Source organism: Neolamprologus multifasciatus, chromosome 22 (genome assembly GCF_963576455.1).
Source record: "Neolamprologus multifasciatus chromosome 22, fNeoMul1.2, whole genome shotgun sequence".
NCBI classification, from domain to species: Eukaryota; Metazoa; Chordata; class Actinopteri; order Cichliformes; family Cichlidae; genus Neolamprologus; species Neolamprologus multifasciatus.
Window position 1 is genome coordinate 33177394 of NC_140459.1, and position 12207 is coordinate 33189600.

The 12207-nt window shown below is 38.2% G+C and overlaps 1 long non-coding RNA gene across 1 annotated transcript; it reads left to right on the forward strand.

The window, feature by feature from the left end:
- The first annotated feature begins 6143 nt into the window (after positions 1-6143).
- On the forward strand, positions 6144-6974 carry LOC146493827 (uncharacterized). Its single transcript, XR_014871983.1, has 2 exons — positions 6144-6572; positions 6792-6974. It is a non-coding gene; the product is annotated as an uncharacterized LOC146493827 (long non-coding RNA).
- The last annotated feature ends 5233 nt before the right edge of the window (positions 6975-12207 follow it).

The window sequence follows — 12207 nt, forward strand, 5'->3', positions numbered from 1 at the left end:
CTTCAAATGTGAGGCCATGGTCCTCAACCGGAAAAGGTGAAGTGCCCCCTCCAGGTCAGGGACGAGTTCCTGCCCCAAGTGCAGGAGTTTAAGTATCTCAGGGTCTAGTTCATGAGGGATGTGAGATCAATAAATGGATTGGTGCGGCAGCTGCAGTGATGTGGACGCTCTCTTGAAGAGAGAACTGAGTGTAAAAGCGAAGTTTTCTATTTACTCACGTACCTACCCTCACCCTACGGTCACAAGCTGTGGGTAGTGACTGAAAGAACGAGATTGCGGATACAAGATGCAGAAATTAGCTTCCTCCGAAGGGTGGCTGGACTCTCCCTTAGAGATAGGGTAATCGTAAATGGTAAAATGGCCTGCATTTGTATAGCGCTTTACTTAGTCCCTAAGGACCCCAAAGCGCTTTACACTACATTCAGTCATTCACCCGTTCACACACACATTCACAAGGATTCACATTCCAAGGATATTTGGCAGCTCCATTGTGGAGTTCCACAGGGAACTCTACAATTAACCATTGTGTGAGAAGAGGACTCCCCATTTGCATGAACAAATTAGGGTATATTACATAAAAATTATTGTAACCACTGCACTGGAGTACCTTTAATATCTATGGCATGCTCTAATATTTAAAATAAAATAATAGAGTCAGCAGTATTGGACTCTACACTGAGGTGTAGCAGAACAAGCACAGAGATGAGTCCACTATCAGAGGCCATAAGATGATTATTTTTAACCTTCAGTAACCTTCATTTATTTTTCAGAACCAGGAGTTCTGAAAACTAAATGAAGGTTAAACTAAACCGTTAAATTAATCAATTAACGGTTTCACAACTACTCTTTCAAGAATTTTTCAGGTAAATGGAAGGTTGGCAATCAGCCTATAATTAGTTAAGACAGCTGGGTCTAGTGAGGTTTAAGTAATTAATTACTGCCAGCTTAAAGGCTTGTGGTATGTTGCCCAGTAATAAAGATCGATTCATCATATTTAAAGACTGAAGGATTAGTTAATGGTAACTGTCATTAACTGTCAGTAACTGTTATTAACTGGGTGACTAGTCTCTGATCTCATAAGCAAAAAGAAGATTTCTTCCTTCTCTTTTTAGCCTTCAGGACTCCATTAAGATTAGCAAGGATCTCTCATTATATTATTAAAATGTATTATTTATATACACACAGAGAAATCAAAGTAAACACATAAAATAAGTTATAAGAAATTTTAAAATACATTTATTGAAGAAATGTAACTGAGTTAAACAAAGACAGACATGTAGAAATACTGATCTGATCTGTGGGCTTATGAATGCTGAAGAGCAGAAAACGTGAGAAACATATCACAGCACCAGTCATCAAAAACCTCACCTTCAGACCTAAATGCTGTGTGAGAGTGCACTCTAACATGCAGTCAGAATACATGTAATTGCTAATCTATAATCTTTTTAATACACTTTCGCCTTTTCCCAATTGATCCTTTTCCAACCGGAACAGCAGCACCAGAGGCTACATTAATCCTGTTATTGAAAGACTGGAGTGTGGCTCTAGAAATCCAAATAGCTCTTTTACCCTTGTCACCTCACTCCCCACCCATCTGCTCCCTTGCAATTGTCTGTAATTGATATCTCCATCAATGAACCAAAAGGAACATAAAACAAGCCTCTTTTTTTCTTAGCTGCAATAGGAATTTCCTTCCTACTAAGTCTGCCACAATGTATAATAGCATAAATTGTAATTGCCATTTACACTGTATGTATGTATGTATATATATATGTGTATATATATATATATATATATATATATATATATATATGAATACCTGAGTCCAGCCAGCGAGAACCACCAAAGCTCCTACACTGAGATGTTCCGAGAGAGGTGCAGTCCAAGATGCGATCTGACACATAAACATAGACAAACAGGCACACAAAGAAACAAACATGCATTCCCAACCTCATTTATTTGCACATATGCAAATACTCAGCACTCGTCCAACATGGAGACACACAGAAATGAATACATTACACACACGCACACTCCCCAAACATACTCTATACTCCCAGGTCCAGGTACCATCACCCCCAGACCCAGAAGATGTTGCCCTTTGCCCTGGGGTGGAGACAAGCAGACTGCCCGCGGTCCTACAGCATCAAGGAAGCCTAACATCCCAGACCCTCCTACTGCCCCCCTGCTCCAGATGGCGAACAGAGAATAGGGGTGTGAAGACCCCATCCCTCACTCTGCCCACTCATATGTGCTGTTCTAAATTGCATTTAAAACATGGGAGGGTCATGGTACCAACGACCCTCTTCTACATAGCAGCTGGTGTCAGCACGGCCCCTTCCGAGAACTCAAGGCCCTGCATGTGTAGGGGTGTGATGGAGCGTGAGGAGGGAGGCAATTGGGGATGGGGAGGAAAGGATTGGGGGAGGCAAAGTTCACCTGCTACATTGTATATTTGCCCTAGTATTTGTTCTCGTCTCACAAAATTACAGGAAACTTGAATTTCTGCACAATATATTGGGACATATAGATTTCAGTCTGGAAAATCTATTTGTCTATTTAAGATTTATTTTAAGATTTTGTTTTCTCGTGAATAAAATAAAATTTACTATTGATCCAGTTATCAGAAACAATACATTTTTAGCTTGGGTTGATGGAAACCTCTGACATTAAATGATATTTAGAAATAAGGTTGAAGCTGAGAAGAGTTTTTTCAGTCTTTCTTACTCTTCACTTGATTGAGTATCTGCTTGAGTGGATGTCTAGTGTCTAATCAGAGAGATGAACACCCACTTGCCCTTACTTTAGTTGGCTCATCAGAGACCTCATCAGGCATTCCAGAAGTTCCAGAATTCTGTGCATAATGGACAACTTGACGGGAAAAAATTTACCCATACTGAGGAGAAGACATGTGCAGAATATAAAGCAGTAGATGTGACATTTTCTGACAAAAGAAAATTATATTTATGCCAGATTTATCATATAAAAGCAACTACTGATATTAAACAGTTTTTAAAAAAATGAGTGTCCACTGTTGTATATTTAGTGTTAGCCCTATATTTGCAGTGTGTTAAAGAGTGAAAATGCTATCTTCTAGTGAAAATAGAATTAATTTACAGCCACTGTACTAAAGTATAACCTAATTTAGCAAAGGTTCTGTTGATGTTTAAAATTAATATATGTTTTATTTTTTTAAATGCTTTATTTTGTTGTTGTTGTTGTTGTTTAAATTTGACTTAAGCTGCAGGTATGTCTAAAGGCAAATATTTTATAGAGAGTGAAGGAAGGCTGTGACATCATTTATCTTTTTATGCCTGTATCAGATCATGAACTTAGTTTTAACTCATAGTAAAAAAGATTTGCTATGCAAGTTAAAAAAAAAAAAAAGAAATGTTACTTGTTATTGCCTGAAATGTATTTATCACTGTAGGTCATTACCATACACTTTAGCTTGACCCCAGAGGTGGAGAAAGTGACCTGCATTTGACCCAGTCAGTAGTCTTATACCTCCCTTATTGTCACCTGCTTTAAACTTCTCTTTAAAAAACTTTCTATTTAATAAACTTAAATCAAAATATGCACTTAAATATAAGAAGAGGTGTTGGAGGTTACAAAGACAAGGCCTGGAAGGGATATGGAAAGAGGGGTGTGTACTTTAGCAGGTAATTAATTCTCATAAATTAAAGCGCTTTGTTTTATCAGACATTTTCCAGTGCCCTGGGGCAGTGCTCGTTTACACATTCAGTATTAATTAAATTGTTTTCCGTTGTGTTCTTGAACTTTTTTACAAGGATAACAAACATCCTTTGAGAGGCCCTTAAAGCTGTCTCAGTCCCTTGGGAAATGCGTGAAATTAAATATGAGAGTAAACCTTTATCTCTGGTTCAGTCCATATTCACTGATATAGGTCTAATGGAGTTTGAGCATGGGAGGAGTAAGTGTTAAAATGTTGATAAAGTTAGTAAAATGACATTAATTCTGGTGATTCATACCTATGTGTCCCTGTTATATGGGAACCATATGTGACATTAAGATCATATGAATCACAATTTTTTTTTTAACTTATCCCAATTCCCAGAACTTATATCTACATTAACCAGCATCAGATGCTGAGTATTAGAGAAAATTGTATTTAATCTTAGACAATGGTAGAAATAACACCCAAAAAATCTCGAGTAGAATTAAATCCCACACATTCAAAATTCAGGTGAAGGAAGAAGGTAAGAAAACTGAGGCGACATTTCACGACTCACCAAAAATGGACAATGGAAGAAAAAGACTGTACTCCATTAGCCTCCACAGTAAGCAGATCTCAGTCCAATAAAACATCAACGGGATGTGCTTGAATGGGGAATTTGGATGAGCAGCTGAGAAATCTGCAGCAAAATCTGTGGAATATTTCCACTGCCTTCTTATGGATCTCGCATACACACACACGGGCGGCCTTTATTCTTCCTTCCTTGAACTTCCTTGTCTTGATGTCTCTTTGTTACCATCTGACTACACTTCTCCAATATGAACGACATTCCAATGTCCTTGCTGTATATCCTGGTGGTGTAGGTCAGTGAATCAATGTCTCATTCACTCTTGGCATACAGCTTGATGTCATCCATGTGGCCACCCAAAACTGAAAGATAATGTACATTTAAAAAAAACTGACAGGAAAAGGTCTGGCAGACCCAAAGCCACAACTGAATCAGTGGACAGCTTGGAGGATAAACAGCTTCAAGCACAGCAAGACAAAGACCCAAAGGTCCAAGCTCTGCCAGAACTACCTCAGGAAAAAAGAACAAGACGGTAAACATGAAAATATGAGCGGCCAGCACAGTCTCCAGACTAAAACCCCATCGAGCTGATTTGGGATGAACCGGAAAGTGGAACTTAGGCAGGCAAAGCAACCTACAAGCGCCACATTTATGGGAACTTCTGCAAGAGATATGGGAAGAACTTTCTGAAGAACTTTTTGATTTCTATTGTAGAAATAATGCCACGGGTGTGTTCAGTTGTTATATCTGCCAAAGGTGGCTCCTTTGATGAGTCAAAAGTTTAGAATACATTTTGGTCTATAAACTGATTCCATGATGTCTTTTTTAAACTCCAATTACTTATTTCTACTATGCTTTCATTTCAGAGTGCAATGAAACATTAAACTTAAAATTTTCAATAAAAAACTGGAAATACTGGGGTGTTCTAAAACGTTTCACCAGTAGCGTATATGAACCATTTAAGGTGCATGCTCAGTGAGAATAGCCTCACCAAGGCTTGAGATGGAGAAATACTGGATCCAGTAATCAGTACAGTTGCAGACATCCAAAAAAAGAGTTGTAAGCATGAAGACTTGGATAGTGCAAGGCCCTGACATTAGTCACACCTATGGGCTAAAGAAACTAACTACACTTCATAAGCATCTGCCAGCACAAATTAGCTTCTACTAAGCTACTAATGGATGAGACACACCCAGCATGGCTTGCCGAATACCGGACAATCCTGATCTCCAAGGCTCTCCAGAAGAGATTTGTTCAGCTACTGGACAAAAAGTCTGCCTCAGAACAACATAGAAACTCCTGTCAAGCAGCAAAGGAGGAAATAGAAGCTAAGATCCTGTGGGACGTCCAGATACAGATGGACAAACTGGTGATGGGTAACCAACTGGACATAGTAGAGATGGGCAAGCAGAGGGAAATGGTTGTAGTGATAGATGTCTTTGTTTTTGTTTTTTTGGAATTTTTGCACACTGCATTTTATGTAGTCCTGAATTGACTGTCTGTTATATGTCATATGCAGCACCATGGTCTTGGAGCAACGTTGCCTCATTTCACTGTGTACTGTGCCACTGCACATGGTTGGAATGACAGTCGAGCCACTTGACTTGACTTGTATTCTGAATACTTTGGATTTTTTAATATATTGTCGTGCTTTTTACAACTACATAAATGTACTATTGCTGTGTGATTTATCATTGACTGCTTTCAGAACTACACATGATTATTTGCAGCAAGCAGATTGCTAATGCTATCCATCAAGTCTAACAGTCTGCAGCCTATGAACTAACCTCAGCTAATGCCAGCTAACAATGTTAGCTTGCTGGTGAGTAATAGCAATAAATCACACAACAATAGAACATCGAAGATACTGAAGTGACATATAACCAGTGTTGGGAAGGTTACTTTTAAAATGTATTCCATTACAGAATACAGAATACATGCCCCAAAATGTATTCTGTAACGTATTCCGTTACGTTACTCAATGAGAGTAACGTACTCTGAATACTTTGGATTACTTAATATATTATCATGCTGTTTACAACTACATGAATGTACTATTGCTGTGATTTATTACTGTTACTGAAGGCCCGCTGCTCCGAACCGTAGTAAAGGGACCTCTGGCTAATACGTCGGGTTCTGTGTCGGCTCGTAGCCGAAAACTAGCTTTACTTTGTTGTCTGGGTCAAGTTTGCTAGCAGAGACAGAGAGAGGCGTTGAAAGGCTGCTCCAACGGAACTTATTGTTTTTGGAGGAAAACACGAACACGGTGTACAGTCGAGTCTTAATAGCTTACTTACAACTGGGCTCGTCAGGCTCTCTTCTTGGCTGCAGTGGTTATTATTATATTTACATGCTTCCAGCTCCCGTTTCTGCTCGATGACAGCTCGTACTTTTCCTTTTTCTCCCTCCCTCGCTCACAGACACATCACGGGTATGGCAGTCCATTCTCCCTGCAGCACGGACTACACTGCCCATGAAGCTACATTCTTTAGAGCTATACCTGTAGCATTCTGCCTATTAGCTTAGCACAAAACAACAAAAAGGCCTCTCTCACCCAGGAAACACGCAGAGAGAGAGCGTCACCCTGTAACCATGGCAACCGTAACGCTGCCGCCTGGAACAACAGAACGTACTCCCCAACACTGCATATAACCCCGGTAGCTACCACAACTAAAACAAGGTAGTTGCAGTAGGCTAACGTTAGTTTTTTTTTAAAAAAGAAATTACTTCCAGATATTTCTTTAGGGTTGGAATCTTTTGACACTGAGAGCAGCTTGGTTGCTGGCAAAGAGAGTTTGCATTGAACAGTTAGATTTCGCCCATCCCTTTAAATACAAAGTGGTGTTGGAATTTCCAAGTAAGAAATGCATTCCTGCCCATGCCCTGCTGGCTCTGTTGTGCTGGCTCCGGGTCCATTGTGCAGCAAACGCCACCAGCATTAGCAGGACACTTACATTAGAGCCTCTTATTCCATGTTTGTTTGGGTTTCCAGCAATGCATGGAATTACCAAAATTACAGAGGGGAGGGAGAAGGGATAGCCTAACATATGAAACAGAAAAGGACTGCCATGTAATTTATTTCAACAAAGTAACTGGATTCGACTACCATTCCTCGGACTTTCTCCCGTTTGGCTACAGCAGGCAATGAGGTGTGTTCAGGGTGCCTCCGTTAATTTGAATTTCAATGAAAGTCCAATAAATAGGCATATACCTTTGTTTGTTTGGGTTCACTGTGATAAGAGTGTTATTGTAAACATGTCGCTGATTGTAATTGTTTTGTTTGGGTAGTTCTCACGACGATGATGATGACAACGCTGAGTGATCTTGTCGCTGAATGTTGAATAAATCATCTGTAAACAAGAACTTGTCCACGTGGTGGTTGACGGGAGCTACAGGTACATGTATTCTGTTACTCCCCAACACTGCTCATCCCTCCCCTGGAGAGAAGGGAGTTTCCCAGTAGCACTTAGTCAAACACAGCGTCCAGGAAAAACCAGCAGTGCCTAACCAGTCCAGGAGCTCGTCGACCTGAGGTATGAGGCGAGTGTCAAACTGTGACACATCAGTTACTTTTCCATAGTCCACACAGAACCATACTGACCCATCTTTGTTTACCACAAGAACTATGGGGCTACACCAAACACTGTGTGATTCATCTATTACTACCATCTCTAGCATATCAGCCAATTCCTTCCTTTCCTGTGTTCAGGCAATATTTTGGGCTGCGACCTCATCGTCACCCCGGGGCGGATCTCAAAATGGTGCTCTACAAGAGTGCCGCTATCGGGCAGGGGAGAGAACCCATCTGCAAAGCGCAGGATGGAGAGGCACAAGGACAACATTAGCAGCCATTGGATTCAGACCAAGAATCTTTTTGCTGTGACGATTCACCACTACATCCCTTCTGCAGAGATTCTCAACTGAAATTATTCTTTTTGATAAAATGTATCTTTCTAACAATTTACAAAATGCCTAAAAGTAGTGATAAAAATACACTTTCAGTTTACTGTTGCCCTTTAAAAATGTCATGCAATACTTGTGTCATCTGATGTACTGATGTACAGTTTGTGTCTCATGAAGGCTGAAAGCTGCAAGAATTTTAATGATATGATCTATTTATTTGTGTATTTATGTATGCATCTGTGTATTTATTTATTTACTTATTTGTGGCATACAGAATTTCAGGGACATCTATCAAACAGGTTCCAGAAACCTTTTCATTTCACAATCCAGCAAGGCCAGCAAGGAATGAAAAACAGAAATTGGAAATACGAGCTATTTTTTTTCTAAAATGCATGTAATTATATTGGTTATTTCAGGTTTATTTTTACATTGTAGAATTTTAATTGATTCTCAGAAGAAGAGTTTATAAATCAATCTTACATTTAGGGTATCCCTGTTACAGAATTTCTCTGGAAAAAAAAAACAGACACAAACAAATATTTCATCGCAGTAATCACTGTTTCCGGCTTAAGATAAGGTTTTCTTGTCATGTAGAATTCCATTACTGTCTTCTTTACCAAAACCTTACGGGAAGCAACAATCAACAGTTTGGAGAGGAATTATCATGGCTGTTGTTAAAGAATGGAGATTCAAAGTGATTAATGAAAAGTAATATTTTATGGCAATTAAAATGATTAAAGCTGGAGGGTTTTTCGCTGTTAGTCTGAATTGCACCAGGAATGAGGTGGCAAAGAAGATGAGAAGCAAACTGCATTAGTAAGTTGAGGAGAACTGTATTAAAATGCAAATGTACATCTGTTAATAGTTCTTCAAAAACCAATAATCCCCTACAGTCAGTCATGTGTCAAAATGGTTAATGGAAAAATATCCCAGAGGCACGCAAGGTCCTTTTCCATTCCGCTTTTGATTAAAGCAGAAATTCTCTTCAGGGAAAAGCACAGTTTAGGTCAGGATGGGATTGGCAAAGATGGCTTAATGTGGGCAGGAACCCAAATTCATTGTTCTGAAGCCCCTATTTCACAGAAACGTGTTTCTTCTCAAGGGAAGAACTCTTGTCATGAACATGACACAATACCAGGATTTATATCAGATCTGCAGTTATTACCAGCATTTTTCATACAGCTGAAAAGGATCCAACCTGTTCTAAAAAAACACTGACATGAAATAACGTTAGGTATTGATAAATTGAGAGGGAGGGGGTAAGGATTTTTTTAGTGCAGAGACCAGTAAAAAAAAAATTGTAATTGTGATTATAAAGCCAGAAAAGTGAAAGTTGTTGGTTTTAAAGATTAGGCAAATAAATAGGCATATTACATAACTAAGTGATATTATATAGTAGCTGTGGATAATATATTCTGTAGAAGTATATTAGCAAATGTCATATTAATCCAGCAGCTAATGAAATGTGCACAATCATAGGTTATTATTATAAGTGATCTGCTTGTAACAGCATACGTGCCTGCACAGAACAGGATGTACTCAGGATGTGCTCTATACATCATGGGCCCCATAGTGAGAACAGCAGGAAACAGCTGGGCTGAGAGACAGTTGAGATAGCTTTAAGTGTTATAGAAGATTACCAAAAAAGGAATTATATCTAACTGTCACTAAGTGTAACTGATGCATGTTATGTTATCTGCCTACTCATGAAGGGGCGTGAACCCTGACATATAAAACTGTGTGTCTAAGTGCTTACTCTTTGAGATAGACACGGAAGGTGGTATTGTGCACATCTCCACATGCATGTGCTTAATAAATGATTGTTGATTGACTGGACCTGCTCTAAGTATTGGTTGTTTGTTCTCAGCCCAACATCAAAGAATTCGGGACATAGCATAGTCAACCTACCTGCATAGTTAAAAAACAATGCATTTTAGCATTCATATTATTATAATACATCAATCATATACTTTTTTTTTTACTTTGTCTGGATTATAATCACAAAGCCTTTACACAATCAGAACTGCAACTGAACTCAATTTATTGTGTTCGATGGACCGCAATTGTATAAAATAGATCCCTACATTGAGCTTCTGTCAAATGTGTTGTATTTTGCAATAAATGATGATATTTTTGTTTTGCCTTGTGGGGTACAGTGAGTAAATGTTATTAATTGGTACACTACTATCTCAAAAAAGATTGGCACCTTATCTTGTATTTAGAAAAAAAGGTCCCCAGGGAATGCAAATGTGCGAGTGTCACTGTGAAGCCTCAAGTCTGGAATTTCAAATGTTACCATTTTTTTTCCTTTCTTTCTTTTTTTTCATTAGATGTGGACACAATGGCAGAGCTGAGGAGTTGGTAACTAAGGCTGCAGCTCAATACCTTGGCTAGCAGAGTATATCCAAGCTTGTGATCAACCAGAGTCCTAGAAAGAGTTATAATCACTCTTAGACTATCACAACTGTTTTTATTGTCTCGGAGCAACTGTAAAGACATAATTTCCTTGGGGATTGATAAAGTATTTTGATTCTGATTCTAACAAGGGGAAGTTTTCTTTAGAAGCATTGTTTGAATTTATTCCTAAATTGACTAGAACAAAATGATACTAACTGAACATTCTAGCTTGTGAGGCAAGTAAAAAAGTAATTTTAAAAAAATTGAATACACTGTTAAGTAGACTGAAAATGGTGACCTCTTACTACAGAGTCCATTTCTTACCTTAAACTAACTGATCAAAAGTGAAGTGGTTGGTTTTCTAGTTTAAAATGCTGACACTGGAGAGAAGTGAAGGCTCTGACAATCCAGACAAATAAAACCAACCAAGACAAATAAATGTAACCAATAGACAGAATTTAGATGTTGACAAAATAAAGAGCAGAACAAGCATGACGGTACTGTTCTGTATGTTGCATGGCTGCCTTTTCATGTCATCATTAAACTGCAGTTACCAAATGTCAGTGTAATAAAAAAGATCAGACATACAAATTTGCTTTCTTTTGTTGCAATAACATATTTCTCATTTGAAAATAAAGCATCTGATAAGATCCACAATGTATTTGTAAACAGTGCCAACAACACCATCTACAGTCCTATTCTTTGCCATAAGAGTGTGGTGAGTTCTTGGCTATGAAACTGTAAGAGGGTAATGATGGTAGTGTTTTCAACAATACAAATCCAGAGATTTATTAGCTCTGAGAATTTTTCTTCTTGTAATTCAGGTATACTAATGCTCTGTGTACATAGACTGTGATTCCTGCTTCGCAGTTGGTATGACATGTGCTTATGTGCTTTATTAATAGTCAGAATTAATGAAAATAAAATCAGGAAATGTAACTAATCCCCACGGGGAAATTGCCTTTTTACCATGGATCAAAATAAATTATATATAACCTAAAATGTAATAAAAGAATTTAAAACAACTAACAAATATTTTATGGCAAATAATGTATCAAATGCAAAGAAAAACTGAGTAAAAAAAGGCTCTCAAAGGAAAGCTGGGGCTCAGGGATTAGCATGAATTGTGTGTTTATAGAAAGGTCAAATGTCAGTGAGCGAGATAGTGTCCTAAATTGCCCCAGGGTATGGTTACAGAGTGCTTAACGGACATAGAATAAATGGTTATGTGAATGTGTGGGTAAATAAGGATTATGATAGAAAGAGCTTTGAATTTGTATATAAGTACCTGTACATTTACAATAAAGTAGCAGTAGCATAGTACCACAGAACTGAAAGACAACAAAAATGGAAGCACAGCAAGTAATTTTTCTTTTAAATAATTTAAAAGAAAAACAAGGTGTTGCATGACACAACTGAAGTAGTGGCAAACTTGTGAGATATAAGAGTGACTTATGACGATCACTTTAAGTGCATTTGTATGTAAGAAATCAGGCCATTAGGTGGGTTTTTATTTTTATTTTTTTAAAGCCTCCATATCATTATAATGCCTGTTAATTCTGAGAACAATTAGAACAATTGTATTAAACAGCTTATACTGTTTTTTTCTTAATTTTCCTTAAGCAATTGTGCTTCATTAAAA